Source organism: Palaemon carinicauda, chromosome 9 (assembly GCF_036898095.1).
Source record: "Palaemon carinicauda isolate YSFRI2023 chromosome 9, ASM3689809v2, whole genome shotgun sequence".
NCBI classification, from domain to species: domain Eukaryota; kingdom Metazoa; phylum Arthropoda; class Malacostraca; order Decapoda; family Palaemonidae; genus Palaemon; species Palaemon carinicauda.
Genome location: NC_090733.1, coordinates 64,147,564 through 64,170,951, shown reverse-complemented (window position 1 = coordinate 64,170,951; position 23,388 = coordinate 64,147,564). Strand labels below are relative to the sequence as shown.

Genomic DNA, 23,388 nt, shown 5'->3' with positions numbered 1-23,388 from the left:
GTGTAAAAGTTGGAGTAATTTGTGAATATATATATATATATATATATATATATATATATATATATATATATATACATATATATATATATATATATATATATATATATATATACATATATATATATATATATATATATATATATATATATATATAGTATATCATATGTATAAGATACATATAGCATGGTATATATATAGGATATATATATATATATATATATATATGACATGGATAATAGATCAGACTAAATATTTCCAGGATAATTGCACCCACAAGACGACTTGCCCCCTCCCCACATACTGAGAGATTTGAGATAAAATGACGAGCACCTAACTGAAGTTACTGTCCCTGGACTATTATTGACCAATGGAGGAAATATTTGTTCTGATACCAAATCCAAATTTACAAGTTATTACAAAATATATTAAGATAAAAATATATAACTCTCTGATGCTTATAAACAAGGGGTTTATATAGAGTAGTCGAAATATAGTTTATAGTAGAAAAAGTCAATGTAAAGTGCACAACAACGGTCAACCCTTTCGACCCGTAACAAGTAATTTTTCTCTAGGGTACCATCAATGGTTTTTTTACAGTAGCCTATATTTTGCAGCAGTATTAGTATAATTTTTTTGTAAACAGTAGTTTATTGGTAATAGGTACTTAGCAAATGTTTGTAAGCAGTAGTTTATTGGTAATAGGAACTTAGCAAATGTTTTTGTAAGCAGTTGTTTATTGGTAATAGGTAGCCTACTTAGCAATTGTTTTGTAAGCAGTAGTTTATGGTAATAGGAACTTAGCAAATGTTTTGTAAGCAGTTGTTTATTGGTAATAGGTACTTAGCAAATGTTTTGTAAGCAGTTGTTTATTGGTAATAGGTACTTAGCAAATGTTTTGCAAGCAGTAGTTTATTGGTAATAGGTACTTAGCAAATGTTTTGTAAGCAGTTGTTTATTGGTAATAGGTACTTAGCAAATGTTTTGTAAGCAATAGTTTATTGGTAATAGGTACTTAGCAAATGTTCTGTAAGAAGTTGTTTATTGGTAATAGGAACTTAGCAAATGTTTTGTAAGCAGTAGTTTATTGGTAATAGGTAATTAGCAAATTTTTTGTCAGGTGGGGTTTTGTCATGTGGGGATTTTGTCGGGTGGGGGTTTGTCGGGTGGGGGTTATGTCAGGTGGGTGTTTTGTCAGTGGGAGTTTCGTCGGTGGGGGTTTTGTCGGTTCCCCTATATATATATATATATATATACATATATGTATATATATATATATATATACATATATATATATATACATATAAATATATATATATATATATATATACATATATATATATATATATAAATATATATATATATATATATATATGTATATATATATATATATATACATATATATATATATATACATATAAATATATATATATATATATGTATATATATATATATATATACATATATATATATATATAATATTTATATATATATATATATATATGTATATATATATATATATATGTATATATATATATATATATATATACATATATATATATATATCATATAAATATATATTATATATATATACATATATATATATATATATATATAAATATATATATATATATATATATGTATATATATATATATATATATACATATATATATATACATATAAATATATATATATATATATATGTATATATATATATATATATACATATATATATATATATATATTTATATATATATATATATATATGTATATATATATATATATATATTTATATATATATGTAATATATATATATATATTTATATATATATATATATATATATATTATATATATATATGTATATAAATATATATATATATATATATATATAGTCATATATTTATATATATATATATATATATATAGTCATATATTTATATATATATATATATATATAGTCATATATTTATATATATAGTCATATATTTATATATATATATATATATATAGTCATATATTTATATATATATATATATATATAGTCATATATTTATATATATATAGTCATATATTTATATATATATATATATATATATATGTATATATATCATCACGGCTGTCGCATTACATAAACCCCCAAGCTCCAAACTCACCTGTTTATATTACATCGGTCTTTTACACTTGGCAATAAATAGGAACACTGAATATCCAAAGTTCTCTTACGCTACTCTCTAAACAAAACTGGGTAATTATTTTACTTGAACTATTCGAAAACAACCTCTTACTTTGGTTCTAGTCAGGGATTACAAGCAAACGCTATAGGAAATATTGGTGATCGAAATAATACACTCGTTACAAAATTCAATATATTCTTTAAACAGTTACAAGGATAATACAAAAAAAGAATTATCATCAAAATTAAATTACTCGAAATATTAAATCTGATAAGAACCTTAGACTAAGACAAGAAAATTTTCTCTATGAAGAAATTTCCAATCACTTGTGTCACTAGCAATGTTTTTATAATGAATGTTTGATTTTGAAAATTGATGACCAAAGTTAACAATTTAACATTAATGATTAAACTTTAAATGAAATTTACATAAATATAACTGTTAAACTAATGGCTTGGATCACATGAGGTAACTGAACAGTTAAGCGAAATAAATACACTTCACTGTTTAAACTAAATCTCACAGGGCCAATTACAAAAATTTATGACAAAAGTACTTATATTAACACAATGCACTTGATTTAAGCTTTAATAATTTCTCTCAACTTTTGAACAACACTATACTCAATTTACGTTGGGTCAAAACCTTTTTTACGTTTGAGAGGGCACACACTAGATGCACTTGAGGGGAGAGGTGTTGGCTCTTTCAAAGGGGTAGGCTGAATCTCTTCTGATGCATACGATTTCAAAGGGGAATATATATTTACTTAACACTTCTAGATAATTCTATTAGATCATTCTAGTGGCATGGGGGGCGGGCAAGGTATAGCGGTGTAAGCTTCCCAACGTACAAAATTCCACAGGGGAGAAAACCTTGCTGGCAAGGCAACCCTCTCTCAGCTAACTCCGCCCACCTCACTCCTTGAAACAATAAATAAAAAAAGTAAATCTATTTCGAGAATTTTCATACACATTCTAACCACGTGGAAATATTAACATGACATCATACCTCGTGTTCAAACCTTGTATGGGTCATACAGCGTACCTAAATGAGATTATGTAAGACTTCGCAACAAAATATGTGAAATAAGAAGTTAATTCTTGAAAATAACGTAAATTTACATATACCCAATTGAATGAAAAATACAATTAAATGAATGACAAAAGTCTTATGTAATTCACATACCTTTACTTAAACCCACATGAGTGGAACTCACCTTACGAGCTGGCTATACATCTCTTATACACACAAATTAAATACATGAATAAAATATTTACTCTATACTAGACAAGCTTTATAAGATAGCTCCCCCCAAAAAAGATTATTTATTCCAGGCCTGAATCCACTGATTCAGCCTGAGATAAATAATCACCAACCATGTCTTTACCTGATATATGCTTTACATTAATGCAATATGGTTGCAAACATAATAACCACCTAGTTATCATTTGATTATTATTCTTCATTTTATTAACAAAAGTTAAAGGATTGTGATCTGAGTAAACTGTAATTTCTTCATTCTGTGGTCTGTTCACATGAATTTCAATCTTGCTTATCACTGTGACTAGCGCTAGCAGTTCCTTTTCAACTGTCGAGTAAGTTCGTTGATGCTTCTTCAGCCTCGATGACATAAAACAAACAGGTCGAAGAATTCCTTCCTTGCATTCTTGTAATAGGACGGCTTCAATCCCATTATCTGATGCAACCACTTGGATACAGAACTTCTTGGTGAAATCAAGTGCTCGCAGTATCTGAGGCATCCACTTGGATACAGAACTTCTTGGTGAAATCAAGTGCTCGCAGTATCGGTTTTAAAGTTAAAAGGGCCTTTATCCTGTCAAAGGATTCCTGGCACTTTCTGGTCCATAAAAATTTTTTCTTGGGGCTAGTCAAATCCGTCAAGGGAGCGACTACAGCCGAAAAGTTCAGGCAAAAAAGTAATTAGAATCCTGCCACCCTTAAAAATCCTTGTAATAGCATCCTCGTTGGGGATGGGTGAGGCTTTCCTTATTCCTTTGACGTTACAGCTACTGGGGCGATTTGTCCTCTTCCTACTTCAAATCCTAAGTACCGAACTGTTGCCTTTCCAAATTTGCTCTTCTGGTGTGCTCCTCGCAGCTTTTTGAATACCTTCTCCAGGATTCGGAGATGTTCTTCCCAGGTTGATGAATATATCACAATATTGTCGAGATATACGCTTACTCCTTCAATCGATCCTAGAAGGTTATCCATCACTCGTTGAAAGGTAGCGGGGGCATTCATTAGACAAAATGGCATGACGGTGTATTGATATAACCCAAATGTGGTTATAGAAGCTGATAACAATTTTGTGTTGTTGTCCAAAATGATATGGTAATAGCCTTTTAATAAGTCGATCTTGTCCGGTATTGTCGAGGAGTTGGTTTACAAGTGGCAATGGATAATTATTGGCCCTACTGATTAATTCTACTTTTGGTAGCCCTCACACATCCTGAAAGATCCATCTGGTTTTCTTCAAAAGCAAGCATGGAGAATTTTAAGGGCTTGAACTTTGTTAGTCTAATCCCTTTTGTAACCAATAATCGACTTCTTTTCTCATGACTTCTCGGTGATACAGCAACAGTCGATAAGCGCAATGTTTGGACGGTCTTTTCTGTGGTTTTGAGGTGTATCTCATTCCTCCTTAAGTTGTTTCACTTCGGGACATCCGAGACAATTTCAGGGAAACTTCTACTTAATCAGCTTAATTTCTCTTGTTGCTCCTTGTTCAAATGAGTTGATTTGTCTTCCAAGTTCCTAATAATAGACGAATTATTCACATTGCTTACCGCCAGTACCTCATATCCATCGTCATCTTCTGTGGATGGAATGGTTTGCACCATACACACCTGTGAAGCTTCAGTCTCATTTCCGTTTAAGTATGGTTCCAATAAGTTATCATGTGCCTTCCTTTGGCTTTTCCTTCTTCCTGAGGTTTTGATAACATAGGTCAAGTTACTGATCTTCTTCAAAATCCTGAATGTTCCTTGGAACTTGCTGGTGAGTGGGAATCTCCTTATTGATAAGAAAACAAACACCTGTTGTCCTACCACAAGCTGTCTGTCCTTACCTCAAAATAATATCAACTCTAGTCCGATGTCCCATTCATTTCCTGTTTTGTTGCAGTACTTTGTCAACATATTCTTCAGGGTTTGATGAAACCTTTCTAATGCACCTAGGGTCTCCGGGTGATAAGCAGTAGATAGTTGTTGTTTCACATCCAACAGTTTCATCACGTCCTGAAACAATTTTCAGATGAAATTTGTTCCTCGGTCACTCCGAACGATTTCCGTAATACCAAACTTATTATAAAAGTCTTGTAACTTCTCGGCGATTATTTTGGCATTCGTGTTCCTGACGGGTATGGCTTCTGGGTATCTTGTCACTGGACACATCAAGGTTAGTATATATTCCTGACCTTTCTTAGTCCTTGGTAACGGTCCCACAATGTCGATCATTATCTTGCTGAAGAGTTCTCCTCGCACTTCAATCAGGTGTAAGAGAGATTTCTTGATGTACTTGTTGGGCTTTTTTCAGCCATTTGACTAACTTAACATGCACGGCAAAACTGGCTCATATCGTTATGCATGCCAAGCCAGAAAAAGTCTTTCATAATCATCTCCGTCGTCTTCCTTATTTCCATGTATCCCGTCTCATGCACTATGGCGATCACCTGTCTTCTCAACAGTGTGCGAAACAATATCTGTGAGTAAGTCCTCCATTCGGCATTCCCAGAGATATAGGCTGGTCTATGCTATCTCATAAGCAACCGCTCCTTAAGATAATAACAAGTGGAAAACCACTGCACTTCTGTCTCATCCACCACAAAGTACAATAACTCTGTTAACATTACATCCTTCCGTTGCAATCCTATCAACCTTTTCCTACTCACTTGTCCTACTTCTAATGCTGAGTACTCTATTTCCTCCAGGTCTGTTTCTTCCTTTTCTTCCTGTTCATTCGTGTGTCATTCCTCTTCTCTCGGGCTTACTCGGGGCTTCTCCTCTTGCATACCATCAAGGAAATCCTCTTCCGAAAATAAATCCTCCAAGTTCATCGCTTCTTCAGTTCCTCTTTCTTCTTCTGCAGCCACTTTCTTCGTAATACTCCTAGTTGTCACACAACTAGGAAACAGATACGGGTAGTCCTCCTTGAGTTCAGTCATAGGACTATAGTTCAATAGTTTCTCTGTTACAATGGGACAAAGGCACAAACGGTACTCCACCAACATCATTACCAAGCAGGACTTCTACTCCTTCAACAGCCTGTGAATCCTATACCGCAAAATCAAAGTGACCTGTCACCAACTCACATGACAGTTTCAAACGTCAAATAGGGTTAACTTCCTCACCTCCTATTCCCTTCAAAATGACCGAGTCTCCTGTGAGAGACTGTTCCACCAATGGGTATACACTTCCTGTCACTACACTATGGTTACAACCTGTGTCATGCAATATCTTGACCGGGATCTTCTCACTCCCATTTATTGCGGCACACATACTTTTATAAATATACCTCTGAAAGGCATCTACGTTGTTTAAGGTTGTCCTGTTCGCCGTGTAAACGTTAGCTGGCTTATTTTTCTCATCGGTTTTTTTTTTTTACCGATTGCCTTTTCGTTTTCGCATTCTATGGAGTTAAATTATCCTTAACCACTTGGGAGACTGCTTTCGGTTGGTTCGACCAACATTTCTTACTGATATGGCCTCTCTTGCCACACTTAAAACCAAAATATTAACCTTCTTTACATCTTTCATGATACCTGAAGGAGGACGATTCGACGATTGTTGCTGTGCTACTATTGCATTTTGCTTTGGAACAGCATCAGTGGTACTTCCACTGTAACTATTGAACTTTTTCACATAGTTATTACTGGACTGGTTTCCATGGTGTGGCGAATACTTGACACTTGATCGGAACGACGGTTGAGACTTCATACCTGAGGAGGGTTTACGACTTATGATTTCATAATCTTCAATCAGCAAAGCGGCTTAATCAAGTTTCTTCACCTCTCTCTCCCAAGTACGTTCAAATATGTTCAAGAATTCCTCTTAAGTATTGCTCCGGCACTATCAGTTCTTCTAAATAAGCCATCTCTCTCCCATTAGCAGCCTCTATCCCTGTCTTAAAACATCGTCGTACCTTATAAACGTAATCCAGGAAAGTCATTTTCTCATCCTTCCCCAAACCTCAGAATCTTTTATTATAATATTCAGGGGTCATCTGATACACTTGTAGCATGCTCCTTCCTCTGGTCCTGAGACAAGGAAAAATAGGCACTGCATCCGTTTCCAATCAAGACACTGTAATAACACAGACCATTTATCTTCTGGCCATTCCATTGCTGATGCAATCTTTTCAAAAGGATCAAAGAATTCGTCGGGAACCTCTGTGAATTTTTCAATTAACCTCTGGGCATTTGTCACATTAAACATGGGATCATGCATAGCTGGGATCACCTCTTTCTGAGTTGCCAACTTTGCACGAGCATTCAACAGTTCCAATTCCCTCATATATTGTGCAATTCCTCTTGCCTCTTCCTGCTCTTTTTCTTCCCGTTTTCTCTCTTTTTCTTCCATTTTCCTTGTATATTTTGTGATTTCTCTGGCGTCTTCTCTCTCTTCTGCCATTATCTTCAACTTAATCAAATTCTCTTCTTCTGCAGTTCGTCAAATCTAGGCCTCTACATTCCTCTCTGCAATCTTTCCTTCAGTTTGTGGGTCATTGGTCCTTGCTTTGCTACAAATTCTGCTTCAGCATTCTCCAAAAGGTCGCGAGCTGCTACAATATCTTTTTCCAAAAACATTCCTGAGTTTATCAATGCTTCTAAGGCTAGACACTTGATTTGAGCTTTAATCATCCAACTCGTTGACTAGCCACCACATGCCATTAAAATAGAGAGTTACATTGGCTTCTGACTTTTCCTGAACAATTAGGTTTTCCCAAAACTCTTGAACATTAAGTTGGGCCATCTTGTACTTTACAAAACAAAAAAAAAACATATCCTAACAATACACAGAATCCTATTAACACTAAACTTTTCAAACCTTTAATCAAAACGAGGCCCTGTTATCACTAATATTTAAAACCGACTTGCTTGATCCTAAGGGTCTGGGCACCAAAATTATATATTACAGCTGGCGAATTAATGAACTCCTCTGTTTATATTACATCAGTCTGTTACATTTGAAAAATACTCGGGATCTGAGAAAAATGCATAACTCCCAGACGGCAATATATAGAAACATTGAATATCCAAAGATCTCTTACACTACTCTCAAAACAAAACTGGGATATTATTTTACATGAACTATTCAAAAACAACCTCTTACTTTGGTTCTAGTCAGGGATTATGAGCAAGTGCTATAAGAAATATTGGTTATCAAAATAACAAAAATAAATATATTCTAATTTACAACAATAATACAAAAAAAGTTATCACCAAAATTAAATTACTTGAAATATAAAATCGGAACAGAACCTTAGACTAAGGCAAGAAAATTTTCTCTATGAAAAAAATTATAATCACTTGTTTCACTGGAAATTAATTTATAAAGAATATTTAATGCAATTTTGATAATTATTGTTAATAGTTAACACTCTAAAACTATAATGATTAAACACTAAATAGAATTAACATAAATGTGACTGTTACACTTACGTCTTGGATCACATGAGGTAACTGAACAGTTAGGCCAATTACAAAAATTTATGACAAAAGCACTTACATTAACACAATACACTTGATATAACCTCTAAAAAATTTCCTCAATGTTTGAACAACACTATACACATATTACGTTGGATCAAAACCTTATTCATGTTAGAGAGGACACACACTTGATGCAATTGAGAGGAGAGAGGGCATTGACTCTTTCAAAGGGATAGGCTGAATCTCTACTGCTGCTTACGATTTTGGTGATAACAGGGCCTCGTTTTGATTAAAGGTGGACAGAGTTAGTTAGAAGAGGGTTGCCTTGCAAGCAAAGTTTGTTCCCCTGTTGAATTTTCTACGTTAGCAACCTTACGCCGGTTGAATGATCTACTGGAATTATCTAGAAGAAAGGGTTGCCTTGCAAGCAAAGTTTGTTCCCTTGTTGAATTTTCTACGTTGGCAACCTTACGCCGGTAGGCCTTGCGCCCCGCACCCCGCACCACTAGAATAATCTAGTAGAATTATCTAGAAGTATTAAGTCAATAAATATATATATATATATATATATATATATATATATATATATATATATATATACATATTACTGACTTAATACTTCCAGATAATTCTAGTAGATCATTCTAGTGGTGCGCCGGGGCACAAGGCCTACCGGCGTAAGGTTGCCAACTTAGAAAATTCAACAGGGGAACAAACCTTGCTTGCAAGGCCACCCTCTCTTAGCTATCTCTGCCCACATCCCTCCTCGATACAATAAAAAAAGAGTAAATCTATTTCCAGAATTTTCATGCATATTCTAACCACATAGAAATATGACGTAATACCTCATGTTCAAACCTCGTATAAATCATACAGCATACCTAAACGAGATTACGTAAGACTTCGTAACAAAATACGTGAAATAAAAAGTTCATTCTTAAAAATAACATAAATTTACATATACCGAATTGAATGAAAAATACAGTCAAATGAATGAAAAAAGTCCTATGTAATTTACATACCTTTACTTAAACCTACATGAGTAGAACTCACCTTATGAACTAGCTATACATCTCTTAAATGCACAAATGAAACCCATGAATAAAATATTTACTCCTACAAGACCAATTTCGTAACAATATACATACATATATATATATATATATATATATATATATATATATATATATATATATATATATATATATATATATACATATATATATATATATATATATATATATATATATATATATATATATATATATATATATATATATATATATATATATATATATATATATATATATGTATGATTTTGACAAAGGGAAAATCTATTTCTGGATGAGGTAGCCATATCTTCCTGAGGGAAGTTCCTTATTGGCAGGTTCTACTTGGGATATTTCTGCGAGTGATATACCAAAGAAATTTTACCTTAGAGGTATCAACAGAGTTCTAACCTATGGAGCGAAAATCCTGAGAGACATCATGTATAAATCAGGGACGTGTTAATAATAAGCCATGGTTATGCTTCCGCGAACAGAGTTAACATTGTCTCGAAGTATAAGGTATAGGGTAGGATATGTGGGCAAGAGAGCCGTTACAACTCCCGTTATCAATGTGCTACAACTAACTAACACGTTTCTTGTTGAACCATTCCAGGAACAGCAATCGCATGATGCGAGATCCCACAATGAGAATTGGGAGGGATGAGAAAGTAATGGGAAGGCCATCAGGACGACATGAATATCTCACCCAAAAATAGATTTTTCCTATGTAAAAATCGTTTTTTTTGGGCTCGAGCCATGTCATCCTGATGGAAGTTGACCAGAGAATCATTATCTCAGCTGTGGCCAGAAGAGTTTTAACCCTGTAACCCCAGATATATATATATATATATATATATATATATATATATATATATATATATATATATATATATATATATATATATATATATATATATATATATATACAGAAAACCGTTTTTTTCAAACTTCAAATTATGGAACAGAGTAATGACATAGTAATACTCGTAACATAAAAGAAATATATCACCTGTGACTCATTATTATATTAAATAGGCTCTTAGATAGGTAGGCCTTGAGGTACTCCACAGGGCACAGAGAAGGGTCCTCTTATAGTTGAACAATCTAACAAAGCCCCAGCGTTTCATGGGAAGTTCGTTTTTTGCCAAGAATGCAGGATCTGGGTAAATATTTTCCTCCCCTGAATCCAAGAATTCAATGTGGCTTTCATCCCTTGGAAGAACCACAATCTTACTGACTCTAGCTCCAGAAGCCATAGCAAGAAAAAACATTAGACTTTTGAATAAGATCCTCAGAGAGGTAGAGGCGTTATCTATTGAAAAGGTATAGTGTAGGACTTTATCTAACGACCATGAAATAGGTTTGGGCGGAGCATTGCATTTCAGTTTACCACAAACCTTCTGGATCTTATCGAAAAGCTCGCTATTGAGTTTGATATCAAAAGCATAAGCGATTGATCTAGTTATTGCCGACTTACATGAGGAAATAGCTGTAGAGGCTAGACCTTGATCACGCAACGGAAAAAAGAAAGAAATACAGAAGTCCATAGAAATAAAAGAGGGCTGATAAATTTTCACAATTGCAACCCATTTTTTCTAAGAAGACAAATATTGTCGTTTCCTGGTGTTGAACTTTTACTCTTCTATGAAGTCAATTCTTTCCCTCGCAACTCTGAATTATCTTTGTGCCGCGATGGCGAGAAAATCATTAGTTGAAGGGATTACGTTATCCAAGAGGAAGCAAAGACAGTCTTCTGGTGAACATCCTGGGAGAGCACTGGAGATGGTATTGGTACCTGGAGGGGTTTGAGTTCTAGATCAAGAGAATATCAATTGCTCTTGAGCCACTTGGAAGCCACTAAAGCTGCTGTTCCCATAAAATTCGATAGTTTGTTCAGTATTTTCAGTTGGAGGTTGAATGGAGGAAATAGGTAAATGTGAGACCACTGGTTCCAATTCAGACAAGGCTTCCATTCCTGTTGCTTCTGGATATAAGTTTGGTGCTACATACAGGGGAAATTTCTTGTTGAAGCTCGTCTCAAAGAGATCGATTTGCAGTTTTGGGACTTGCTCTGAAATGAAACAGAATGATTTTGCATCCACAGACCATTCTGTTTCCAGAAGTTTTGATCTTGACAGGGCATCTACTGTCACATTGCGAACCCCTTCGAGGTGAACTGCTGAGACATGCCAATTTCTCCGTTTTGCTAAAGAGAGGATGGCTAGGATTACATGGTTGATCTGAGGAGATCTGGAGCCCTGTCTGTTGACACACTGTGCGATTGTACTGTTGTCCATGAGTCAGAAACATTGCCATAGCTTCCAGGACATGGATGTGAAACTTCTGAAATGTGATCAACCACTGACCCTGCACTTTCTTGGAAGAAGAGTGTCCCCCCCTAACCTTGTTCCGAGGTGTTTGTATGCATAGTCATGGAAGGAGGAAGGTACTGCAGAGGTGTGTGGTGCAATAGACTCTTGGCAGTGGACCACGGATTGAGCTGCTTTCGCAGTAAGACCGAGGTTTTGTGGTGAAGATCTCTCCGAGCACTGGATGCTACTCCAGACTCTGTGGGCATCTTTGAGTCTTGCTTTCAGGATTAGGTCTGTCACGACAGCGAGCTGTAGTGAACCGATGACTCTTTCCTGTTGCTGTCTGGTGAGTACTTTTGAACGAAGTAAGCAGCTGACCGAGTTTGTGATTTCCTTTCTCTTGCCTTGAGGTAGAAAGAGGGTGTGTGACTTTAGATTCCAGTGAAGTCCTAACCACTGGAATTTCAGAGCCAGAGATAGCCTGGACTTCTTGAGGTTGATTTGGAAGTCCAGAGACTGACTGTAGGAATTTCTTGACTTCTTGGGCTGTTTAAAGACATTCCGACTTTGTTGCAGCCCAGACTAACCAGTCGTCCAGGTACACCATCACCTAAAGGCCTCTGTTCCGAAGTTGTTGGACAATGGCCTCGACTATCTTTGTGAAAATCCTTGGAGCTATGCTGAGCCCGATGGACATAGCATTGAATAAGTAGGCGTTTCTTGCCAGTCTGAAACTAAGGTGGAGGGAGAAGCGCCGACCTATCGGAAGATGACAATAGGCGTCTGTAAGATCTAGGGAAATAGTGTAGTCCCCCTGGGGTAGTTGGGTCCGTATTTACAAGATAATCAGCATCTAGAACTTGTCGTTCAGAATGAACTTATTGAGTTGAAGCAAGTCCAGAATAGTTCGAAGATTGCTTGAATCTTTCTTGGGCACGCTGAATAGCCGCCCCTGAAAGTTCATGGATTTTGTACAATGGATGACTCCCTTCTGGAGAAGATCCTGCACATAATACTACAAAAACGGGGTTGTGGGTTGAAAGGACCTCTTGAACTGGGGTGGTTTCTGTCTCCATCTCCAGCCTAGCCCTTTTGAGACTATGCTGTGAGCACAGGGATCAAACTCCCATTGATCCCTGAACAGGTATTGTCATCCCCCTACCAGAAGCTCCTCATTGTTGTTATAAGGGACCTGCATCTTTAGTCACCTTGCCTCTACTTCCTCTGCCTCTGGATTGACCATCTCTTCTAGACCTTCCCCTATTGCCGAAGCCCTTCTTATGAGCTTTGGCAAGGTGGAACGTGGTGGTAGCTCTCTCATATACTGGGTTGGAGGGTGGAGACTGTGACGCATACTGCTAAGGAACCGTTTACTCAGTCTAAGGGATGGCGGTAACTGAGGCTGTCGTGACAGGAAAGGATTTCTTTCCCTTAAAGTGACTTCTGGGCTTTTGCCCTTGGGTTGAGTTCCTTCACTGGGGGTAAATTTCCGTTATGAGGACATACACCAATAATCTACAAGGCTCTTATTCTCCTGAGCCGCTTTGTCCATGACTTCCTTAACCAATTTTTTAGGGAAGAGATCCTTTCCCTAGATAATGGAGTCGACCAGGCTTCTAGATTCATGTCTGATCGTAGCAGCAGCTAGGATGTGTTCTCTACATGCTCTCCTGGCTAGGAAGAAAGCATGGAGTTCTCTATGAACCATGGTTAGGTAAGTCTTCACCAAGACAGGGAAGAGATCAGATTTGGAATAGTTTCCAATAAGCATCTCTAGATAAGATTGGAAGGATAATGAGGCAGAAAGTCTCTCTTTAAGTTTTAGAGGCAATGGGGAGATAGTATCCTTGGGGGCTACAAAAGTGGCCTGTTTCCTGCCAAAGGCAGAAAGTTGGGTATTGGTGATTTCGGCCATCTTTAACTCTAACCAAATGGACTGATCCTTGTTATGGTCCAGAATGACTGTTTCCTTAGGGATCGTATCATCCCTAATGGACGCTTCTGAGTTAAACTTATGTAGCAGTAAGGATAACTATCAATCGACGGAAAGAATTCCAAGTCTGAAACCAGCTTGGAACCCAAACCATTCCGATATAGAGGAACCCTTCAGTTAAAGCCATATGGTCAGCATAGCGCCAAGGGTTCTTAACTGTGCATTCTGCTAGACTCGAAGCTAGGGAAGCCTTAGAAACAGATGCCTTCTGTAAAGCTTCTATCCTTGCTATTAGGTCCGTTTGAGAACGTTCATGTTTGGCAGTTAGGTTCTCCATGAAGGCTTTCATGGACGCCATAAGTTCCAAGTTACTAGGAAGCGAAGGTTTGCTTAACCTCAGAACAGGGGTGGAGGTGGAAGCTGGGGCCTATGCAGCAGTGATGGGGGAACAAGCTAAAGAGGCACTGGGAGCCGTACTCACCCGATGTACATTCAATGTCTCTCCAGAGGCTTCCGTGGTCAGCAGGAACCTCTCACTCTCTGACGACACAGAAGAAGTTTTCGGTGTCCAGGGTCATGACTTGCAGCATCCCGAACTTCGTCATCCGCATGATCTGGTGGTACCAGTGGGAGTTGAACAGTCAGTAACTGGTAACCAAACACAGAGGTCACCTCAGCCTTGGGAAAGAAGAGGCCTTTCAGTTCCAGAGAAGGAAGATAAGGGACACCTTGTTCAGAGCTCTTCTGGAAGCCTCTTACACAGTGTCGGAGCATCTTCCGACTTACTTCGATTTTGTACATCCAATGAGACGTCAGTGGCATAGAAGCCGGTGCGAAGGAGATCCGAGCAAACCTGGCAGTTGGTAGGTTTCCACATTGCAAGGGATCCCTTGGAAACATGCCAATTAGCATGTTTCCAGCAGGTGTTGTGGCCACAGGGCAACTTGATCAGCCTGGTACGAGTGACCGTTGAACATTCCATGTCATCAGCAACCTGTAAAAAAGAGAAATCTCAATGAGCAAATATCATTAAAAATTATATCTTAAAATTAGTTAAACACAATAAATCCTAACCTATATAAACCTACCACCTAAAAATGGCTAAAGATTGAAAGTAATCAAAACACATACCAAACTACTCAAAAATCAATAGATATTTATGAAGCAAAATATAATGAGGGTGTGGTAGGAATATAGCAGAAAGGTTCGCATCAAAGGGACACCAGAACCTCCTGAGAAGGTCTATCGGAACAACCTACAAATGCAAGTTCACTCATCATTCTGTCTAGACCAGCAACAGCTGCCCGCAAGGCATCAGCAGCTGGGTTAAGGCCGCAACTATTTTTAGTAGCCAAGAAAAGACTGACCTGTCAAACCCCAGGCATGTCGACACGAGGCGGACAGAGGCATTGTAAAGTCGACAAGTGGGGAGTGAACAATCCCATAGGGAAGGGTTCACATTCAAGGGAAGTACAGGAATGAAAGCCAGCTAATAAGTGAGCCTGCCAAGACCTGATCATTATCATTAACTTATGAACAATGGGGGTGTAGCCCGTAAGATAATAAGAGCCGTACAAAATGGCCAGGACGCTAAAAGTTGGAAATCAAAGGATGTCCAGACAACCAGGCAGGATCCTATTGATCAACGCCAGAGGACAATGTTCCACAGATATGGGATAGGAAAGAGCAGATGACTAGTCTAAGGCTGCAGTTGAGGCAGCAGAGGGATGGACCCATAGCCAACACACAGCCAGTGCTATAAGAACTGAAGCTGAAAAGACAGGATGTAGAGACAGAAGGCGACACTTCTGCCTAGATAGGCTTACCAGGCAAGGGAGTCAAGACTCCATAGCAAGAAGGACATAACACAGGAAATGAACCTGCAGACACAGAACAAGCAACTCCCTAGGCGGCAGAGGAGGGTTAGGCCCTAGGGAGAACAGTGCAGGCAAGCCTAGCCTACCTAGTGGGTGAGGGAAAGCTCAAAAGCTAGGATATGATGACTAGACAAGATGAACAAAGATCCCAGTACAGTTTGGTTATGGCTTAACTAGGAAGGGGAAGGGGCAGGGAACCCATCCAAGGGTGGTCTGTAAGGCGGCAGAGAGATTTTGTTCAAAGAAGGAGAAAATCTTGCCTTCCTATGGCCAGAAATATAGCCTACAGGTAGATACGCTAACAGGCACAAGGGTAAAGGAAAAAGGGTGGTCATGGGAGACTCCAAAAATGGTGAGGCAGCATGACTGGAAGGCCTAACTGAGACATTAGAACAGGAATAGTGCTCCAAAGGGTCTGCAGTGATACGGCACAGAGGACAAGTCCTCAAAACCAAGCATAGCCTACCAAAGTCTAAGAGAGAAGCCTAATAGGGGTTAAGGCGAAGTAAAGTGCTAGAAAGTGCTTGAAAAATTAAGTCTATCGGTGTGCTAGAGTGTGGACGTGTTGTGCGGAGCTCTGTTATACACGCCCTGAGTCGTGATTTAGCTTTCTGTTTCTCGCTTAAAATATCATTGAAAGCATATTAGTTAGTCTTATGGAGAAACCTAAGTGATAAGAAACAGTACACTTTGTCTGCTCCTAACTATGCCTACCTCATATGTAATAACACAGAGGGAGAACGGAAAAATGGATAGTATGTGAATGTAATAGACTCTACCATAAGAAATGTGTGCATATAGTGACAGGCATCACTGATAATGAACGGAATAACCTAGATTGGTTATGACCACACTATGTACGTGATGCCAGATAAAACAATTTAGTAGTATCAAAATTAAAGGAAGATGTGACCGTGAGAGATCTGGCCCTGAATGAACAAGATGCGAAATGGATGACTTGGAAAACAAACTTACGGACCTTAGTGCAGACGCAGCATATTCCACCCAGACTACCGACCTCACTGAGAAAGTTGACATTCTTGCCATGAATATGGAATTAATTAAAGCAACACTTCAAACATTGATTGACTCAAAACCGGAGAAACCGACATTTGCTGAAAAAGTTAAGGAAAAAAATCTGTTGATAATTAAATCAACTAATGCAACAACTAAAATTACTGAAAGAAAACGTGAGGTTGAACAAGCACTTAAAGACATTCCTATACTTAACACTAGGTCAACTACGAATGGAAATGTTGTAAAGTTTGCAAACAATATGATTAGAGAAGGGGTGGCAAACAATATTCAGACATTGGTGGCTGACACTGAAACAAGAAAAATTGGATAACTAAAATCAAGAATAATGATATGCAATGTGTACAATGATGAAGATAATGTAGTAAATGCGTTGATTCAAAGAAATTGCTGCCTGGACCAAATCCAAAATATAGAAGAGAAGATAAGTGTAGTCCTGAAGAGAAATGCCTCGGGGTGACCACCCACTATGTGGTAAAATGTGATCCTGAAGTTCGGAGGGCTATTCATGAGAATGAGGGCAAAGTTTCGTTACGATGCGGTATCTATAACATACGTGATAGGTACCAGGTGATCACCGGCTACCACTGTCAGAGGTATGGACATCTTGAAAAAGATTGCAAGTAAAAGAATGAGGATAAAGTTTGCGGGAAATGTTCAGGGAGACATTCCACCAGGGAGTGTAATTGGCAAGTGTCAAAGTGTATAAACTGCCGAAAGTTAAACAAACCAAGTGACCACAAAATAATTTCTAGAGACTGCAAAGCTTATGACTTAGAATTGAAAAGACTAGCAGAAACTACTGATCATGGTTACTAGGGATGTCATGAACTGTGGCTATGTAAATATACAATCTGTAGGTAATATGACTATTCATATTAAATATTTGGATATGCTAGCATTATCTGAAACATGGTTAAATAACCTGGACACGGCAAAGATCACTGAAATGACGCCCCCCACACATGCCTTCTTTCACATACCGAGAGAAGGTGGGTCTGGGGGGGAGGGGGAGGGGGGTGTCGGACTCTTTATTCATAAAAGGTACTCAAATCTCAAAATGTTGAAAAGAATTAGTGTAACATGCTTTGAATATAGAGAAATAAAATTTACGTCAAAAAAACAGAAAAATATCCTTTGAAACAATCTGCAAATCTCCTAAAACAAACACTAGTATCTTTTTTGAAGAATTCGGTGCTCTCACTGAGATGATTATCATGGAGAAAAACGAATTAGTTATCTGTGGAGACTTCAATTTTTGGATGGATGACGCATCAAATCCTGACGCTTTGGCATTTAGTGAGTTACTAGAATCATATTGACTAGTGAATAATGTCGACTGTACAACTACTTTAACTGGGCATACGTTAGACTTAGTTTCAAGTGATGACATGAATAATATTGTATCTGATATAAAAGATGAAGAGGAATGTACTATCTCCCCAGTACACAAAATTATTACGTTTAGTCTACCTCTACAGAAACATGCATTAGTAAAGAAAATAAACTTTAGATATAAATCAAATTTTTCTCCTACCGTGTTCATTGAAGAAGTTACAAAGAAAATAAATGATGCTATCAACATTCCCTGTGATCATGATGACCAACGTCTGTTAGGAGCTAAGTTTGCTAACTGTCTTAAGACCACTTATTATAAAGAGAGTAAAAGTGAATATGATACCATGTGCCTACCGATGGAAAAGACTACATCTGTAAAAGACCAATCTCCAACGTTTGATGGAGAGACTTTGGTAAAAAACAAGAGGAAAAAAAGACGCAAAGAAAGTAAGTGAAATAGGTTAAAAACTGAAAGTACTTGAGTAGAATACAAAATTGCTGCGTGTCAATATAACTACCTTCTAAGAAGGAAAAAAAGTGAATACTATAAGAGAAAGATCCTCGAAGTAGCAACAGACATAAATAAGTTATATCGTCTTCTGAATGGTATAATGGGAAATGTAAAAGAAAAGAAGCTACCTGATGGATACAGTGACCAGGAACTAGCAAATAATTTTCTAGTATTCTTTAAAAACAAAATTGAAAATATAACCTGGGCATTTGTAAATACTCAACATCAGATTAATGATACACCAGGCACACAGACAAAATTAATACTATTTAACAACATAACATAAGATGACATCACCAGAATTATCAGGAGAGCAAAGAAAACAAACTGCATGATTGATCCTCTGCCAATATCTGAAGTAATTGGAGAGAAAAACTTTTCTAGTCTAGCCAAAATAATAATGAGAATGGCAAATGCAAGCATTGATGAATGTAAGTTTCCTAAATCTGAGAAAATGGCTATAGTCATACCAGTTCTGAAAAATGCACTAGATTACCAGGAATTAAGCTCATATAGACCTATTTCGAATCTATCCTTTGTTTAAAAAGTGCTTGAATATGTAATTCTTGAACAACTAGTCAGTCGCTTAGAAGTAATAGAAGCTTTGCCTGACAACCAATCTGCTTACAGAAAATTATACTCTACGGAGACAGCCATCTGCTCTGTTGTAAATATGCTAGAAATGATGGAAGAAAATAAATGTGGTATCTTAATACTGCTCAATCTCAGTACTGCTTTTGATACAGTTGTGCATGAACTGCTACTAAGTGATCTACGGTCCATCGGCGTTGAAGATAAAAATTACTGTGTACAAATTAGAAACTCTTATTCATCATATGAACCCTTAAACAGAGGGGTATCCAGGGGAGAGTACTTGGCCCAATCTTATTCTGCCTCTATACTATTGGTCTATCGAAAATACTACAAAGGCATGGCGTGAAGCTCAAACTAATGGCAGATGACACACAATTTTGCCTCTCCATAAATGATATAGATGACACTTCTGAAACTCTAAACCGAATCCTTGATAGTGTTAGAGAATGGATGACATTTAAACAACTAAAATTAAATGAGAACAAAACTGAATTCATGGTGATGGGTAAGAGAAACAGCGTGAGAAACTTGGGTGATATTCAAATGAACATAAATAATGACTCGGTGCCGATATCTAGTAAAGTTCGAGATCTACAGTAGGTGTATTTCTTGACTGTAACTTGTCTCTAAATGCCCAAATAAATAATGTAATCAGAACTGCTGGTTATCACTTAAGAAATATTGCGCTTACAAAAAAAATACAGTCAAATGCAATAGTCCTGTAGTCTCCGCTGCCCCTCTGTCTCCCCCAATATCTATAGATTCCAGAACTCCAGGTTTAGAAACATATAGTCTAAGTGGAAAGTGGAAACAGTCACCCTAGGACAACTGAGAACACTACCCAACTACCAGAGGGAACTTCAAGACCGCAGCTCCCCACCATGACAAATCTACAGGATGGGAGGATAAACAGCCTCACCCAACCAGTAAGGTTAGGTCAAAGAAGGGGATGGTTCACAATTGAAAATTTAACAGGCATAACCACCCGCTAGGATAGGCTAGCCTAATGCTGATAAAAAACACACAAGAAACACCAAAAGAGGATGGGGGGATACCATAATCATACCACACTGTAAAAGAATAATGTAAAACATATTCCTATAATAATATAACTAAATAACTAAGCATTTCTGAGCGATTTCGTAATGTGATGCAATGGTGCCGACCACATGCCAGCCACAGAACAATAATAGAATTCAAACCGAAATGTACACTGCGGGGCAACGCGAAACTCTCCAACACAAAAAAAAGGGGTACTCAACTTAGTCGATGAGGAAGAAGCTGAAGCATTCATGATCGAAAAACACTCAAATAGCCAAGAAAAACAGGCAGAAAATCAAGCAATCGTCAAAGATGGTGACTGTGAAAGGGAAATGGATCAACAGGAAACGTGTTAGTTGTAGCACATTGAGATCGGGATTTGTAACAGCTCTCTCGCCCACGTATCCTACCCTATACCTTATCTTTTGAGACAAGGTTAACTCTATTCGGGGAAGGATAACCATGGCTTGTTATTAACACGTCCCTGATTTATACACGATATCTCTCGGAATATTCGCTCCTGAGATTAGAACCCGTTGATGCATCTAATGTAAAATATCCCTGGTAGATCACTCGCACAAATATCCCAAGTAGAAGCTGCTAATGGGGAACTTCCATCAGGACGACATGGCCCAAGTCCAGAAATATATATATATATATATATATATATATGTATATCCAATATTCCAATACAATGGATAAAGACATTTTATTTTCGATTTAATAATGTATTGAATTTCAACCACCTCCTCTCACTTCCCTGGTATTTATAGGTATCAACGTTGGATGTAAATATCAGTATCATTCGGTTTTTTATGTCTATTCATGATCTATTGTGAGCACAATCCTGTTGGTAAATTAAGAGCTTTTGTTTAGTTTGCTGAATTTATTTCGACATGACATTTTTAAGGAGCTTAAACTATTCGTTGGAACACTTGTCAAGTGACAATAACATTTTCGAGGTAGTAAGATCAATTCTCGGAAAACTCTGAACATTGTTTTATCAGTTTTCTTTTGTTCTGTTCAGTATCTGAAGTAAAACTTCAGTTTATTGATAGTGAAAATTTAAATGGGATTAGATTGCAATTAGGCTGCTATGATTTTTATTCAATATAATTTTAATACTGGAACGGCCAGGTCGCCAGCCACCCATTAAGATACTACTGCTAGAGAGTTATTGATGATGACTGACCAGCTAGTACTACTTTGGACTCATTTATCCTTTGCCTACACATACAGTGACTGTCAGAGCTACTTACCAGGGTAGCAGTGGCCATCAATACAATTTGCCAGGGTTGCAATGGCCGTCCATGCTACTTGCCAGGGTAGCAGTGGCCATTAATGCTACTTGCCATGGTAGCAGTTGCTGTCAATGCTACATGCCAGCATAGCAGTGCCATTTTATGTTAATCACCAGGGTAGCAGTGGCTGTCAATGCTACTTGCCAGAGTAGCAGTGGCCATCAATGCTCCTTGTGAGTGGAGCAGTGGCCATTAATGTTGCTTGCCAAGGTAGCATTGGCAGTCAATGTTACCTGCCAAGGTAGCAGCAGCCGTTTATGCTACCTGCCAAGGTAGCTATAGCCGTTAATGTTACCTGCAAGGGTAGCTACTGCCGTTAATATTACCAGCCAAGGTAGCAGCTGCCGTTAATGTTACCTGCCAAGGTAGCAATTGCTGTCAATGTTACCTGCCAAGATAGCAGCAGCCACTATTGCTACCTGCCAAGGTAGTAACGGCAGCTAATATTACCGGTCAAGGTAGGAGTGGCCATTAATGTTACTTGACAAGGTAGCAGTGGCCGTTAATGTTACCAGCCAAGGTAGCAGTGGCCATTAATGTTACCTGCCTAGGTAGCAGTAGTCATTAATTTTAGCTGCCAAAGTCTGTTAATTGTTGCCGGCAAAAGTAGAAGCAGTTGTTAATGTTATCTACCAAGGTAGCATTGGCCGTTAATGTTGCATGCCTAACTAGCAGTAGCTGGTAATGCTGCATACCAAAATAGCAATGGCTGTTAATGTTGCCTGCCAAAGTAGCAGTGCCCGTAAATGTTACCTGACAAAATAACTGTTGCCGTTAATGTAGCTTGCCAAGGTAGCAGTGGCTGTTAATGTCGTTTGCCTGCATAGAAACAGTCGTTAATGTTACCTATTAAAGTAGAAGGAGTCGTTAATGTTACTTGCCAAAGTAGTTCATGTTACCTGCCAAGGTAGCAGCAGCTGTTTATACTACCTGCGAAGGTAGCAGCGCCCGTTAAAGTTACCTGCTGAGGTAGCAGCTGCCGTTAATCCTACCTCTAAGGGTAGCTACAGCCGTTAATGTTACCTGCCAAGGTAGCAGCGGCCGTTAATGTTACCTGCCAAGGTAGCAACGGCTGCCAATGTTACCTGCCAAGGTAGCAGCAGCCATTAATGCCACCTGCCAAGGTAGTAACGGATGCTAATGTTACCGGCCAAGGTAGGAGTGGCCATTAATGTTACCTGCCTAGGTAACAGTGGCCATTAATTTTAATTGCCAACGTCTGTTGATTGTTGCCTGCAAATTTAGCTGCAGTTGTTCATGTTACCTGCCAAGGTAGCAGGAGCTGTTAATGTTGCATGCCAAGGTAGTAGTGGCTGGTAATGTTGCATGCCAAAATAGCAGTGGCTGTTAATGTTACCTGCCAAGGTAGCAGTGGCTGTTAATGTTACATGCCAAGGTAGCTGTGGCTGGTAATATTGCATGCCAAAATAGCAGTGGCTGTTAATGTTACCTGCCAAGGTAGCAGTGGCTATTAATGTTGTATCCCAAGGTAGCAGTGGCTGGTAATATTGCATGCCAAAATAGCAGTGGCTATTTTAGTTGCCTGCCAAAGTA

General features: G+C 37.8%; 1 protein-coding gene across 1 annotated transcript in view; it reads right to left on the bottom strand.

The window, feature by feature from the left end:
- Positions 1 to 23,388, bottom strand: part of LOC137646980 (sodium-dependent dopamine transporter-like) — a 107,472-nt gene that overhangs the window by 60,613 nt on the left and 23,471 nt on the right. The gene's annotated exons all lie outside the window — the stretch shown is intronic.